A 2,458-nucleotide genomic window follows, 5' to 3' on the forward strand; every position below is an offset into this window, starting at 1 on the left:
CAAACATGCCCTGAAGAAGGACACTACCAACAGACATGCTAACGTGAAAGGCGGAAAGCTCATGGGACCTCAGCCCTAGATGAGAACCTTAGACAGCTAGGGATGCCCAGGCTGGGAGAAATAGTCTTCCGAGGGAAGACCCTCTAATGGTTCTCCAATAGCAAGTGGCCAGCCCTATAGTTATAGACACAAGTAGCATTATATAGACTGAGCAGACTATATTTATGTATTTAAGAATACATGTAGTATTATATAATTTAAATATATATATTAAAGATGGGGTCATGAATCTGACAGAGGGTGCATGGGAAAGTTTTTTTAAAGATTTATTTATTTATTTATTTATTTATTTATTTACTTTATGTATATGAGTACACTTCACTGCCTTCAGACACACCAGAAGAGGGCATCGGATCCCATTATAGATGGGTGTGAGCCACCATGTGGTTGCTGGGACTTGAACTCAGGACCTTTGGAAGGGCAGTCAGTGCTCTTAACCGCTGAGCCATCTCCACAGCCCCCTGGGAAAGGTTTGAAGGAGGAACAGAAACAGGGAAACCAGTGGAATTATACTTGAATTTCAAAAGATATAAATTAAAAATGTTTCTCTTTGGGGGGTGGGGTGCAGTGAGCTTTATTGATGGTATTCAAGAGAGTAGGGAGGGCTCCCTAGGCCCCTCCTGTTATTATGGGGGTCTGGGATGGAAATTGTGAGGGAGACGCTCAGTGTTGGGGTAGGGACTGCTCAGCAACTGAGGGCCTCTCTCTTGCTCTCAGTGTCCTTGCTGGGGTGGGTGGTCCAGGGCTTCTTACTCCTTGGAGGCCATGTAGACCATGAGGTCCACCACCCTGTTGCTGTAGCCATATTCATTGTCATACCAGGAAATGAGCTTTACAAAGTTGTCATTGAGGGCAATGCCAGCCCCAGCATCAAATGTAGAAGAGTGGGAGTTGCTGTTGAAGTCGCAGGAGATATAACCTGGTCCTCAGTGTAGCCCAGGATGCCCTTCAATGGGCCATCAGATGCCTGCTTCACTACCTTCTTGATGTCATCATACTTAGCAGGTTTTTCCAGGTGGCATGTCAGATCCACAACTGATACATTGGGGGTAGGGACACAGAAGGCCATACCAGTGAGCTTCCCATTCAGCTCTGGGATGACCTTGCCCACAGCCCTGGCAGTACCAGTGGATACAGGGATGATGATCTGGGCAGTCCCACAGCCATCGTGCCACAGCTTTCCAGAGGGCCATCCACAGTCTTCTGAATGGCAATGATGGCATGGACCGTGGTCATGAGCCCTTCCACGATGCCAAAGTTGTCATGGATGACTTTGGCCAGGGGAGCTAAGAAGTTGGTGGTACAGGATGCATTGCTGACAATCTTGAGTGAGTTGTCATATTTCTCGTGGTTCACACCCATCACAAACATGGAGGCATTGGCAGAAGGGGAGAAGATGATGACCCTTTTGGACCCACCCTTCAAGTGGGCCCCAGCCTTCTCCATGGTGGTGAAGATGCCAGTTGTAGATGCTCTACAACATACTCAGCACCAGCATCACCCCATTTGATGTTACCTGGATCTCACTCCTGGAAGATGGCGATGGGCTTCCTGTTGGTGACAAGCTTCCCATTCTCAGCTTTGACTGTGCTGTTGAATTTGCCATGGGTGGAGTCATACTGGAACATGTAGACCATGTAGTTGAGGTCAATGAAGGGGTTGTTGATGGCAACAATCTCCACTTTGCCAGATCCAGAGCAGAAGGCAGCCCTGGTAAGCAGGCACCCCAGGACGGCCAAATTCGTTCACACTGACCTTCACCATTTTGTCTACAGGAAGGAGAGCACCCATTCCCCTTCCCAGTTTCCGACTGTCCCCGGCCTCCTGCAAGCCCTCTCCAACTAAAAATGTTTTTTAATGTAGATATATTCAATTACAAATATATAGCATTTTCCTCTTTCCCCTTTACGCAGAGGTTAGCAAACAGTATGTCCTGCTCTGTACCTAACAACTATTACATCCTGAGAATCTTTCCTCCTCAGTGGGTCAAAATCTCCTCCATCTACTTTCTTGGAGCTAAGTACTATTCATTGTGTGCATATTGTGTTTATTTAATCAGCTCCCTGTTGTGTTAGTCAGAGGTCTTCAGACACGGAGTCAATGGGATGGACAGGCATAAGGAGATCTTAAGATAAGGAGCGCCGGGTGACTGTGGAGCCTCGCTGCTTCTAAGATGTGTTCAGCCGGAGAGTAGAAGGTGCAGCTCTGTTCTGGAGGCCAGTATGCTTGGAACCTAGGAAGACCCAGTGATTTAGGTCAGATCAGAAGGCAGGAAACAAACAAACAAACAAACAAAAAAACCAAGTGCCCTAGTTTAGTGCACCAGGCAGGAGAAATTCTTTGCTTTTTGGGAGTCTGTCTTTTGTTCTGTTGAGACCTTCAACTGTCTGAATGTAGC

General features: G+C 47.1%; 1 pseudogene; it reads right to left on the reverse strand.

The window, feature by feature from the left end:
* Window positions 1–809: 809 nt before the first annotated feature.
* On the reverse strand, window positions 810–1,824 carry LOC116088984 (annotated as a pseudogene).
* Window positions 1,825–2,458: the final 634 nt, after the last annotated feature.

The sequence above is a fragment of the Mastomys coucha genome, unplaced genomic scaffold (genome assembly GCF_008632895.1).
Source record: "Mastomys coucha isolate ucsf_1 unplaced genomic scaffold, UCSF_Mcou_1 pScaffold14, whole genome shotgun sequence".
Classification (NCBI taxonomy): domain Eukaryota; kingdom Metazoa; phylum Chordata; class Mammalia; order Rodentia; family Muridae; genus Mastomys; species Mastomys coucha.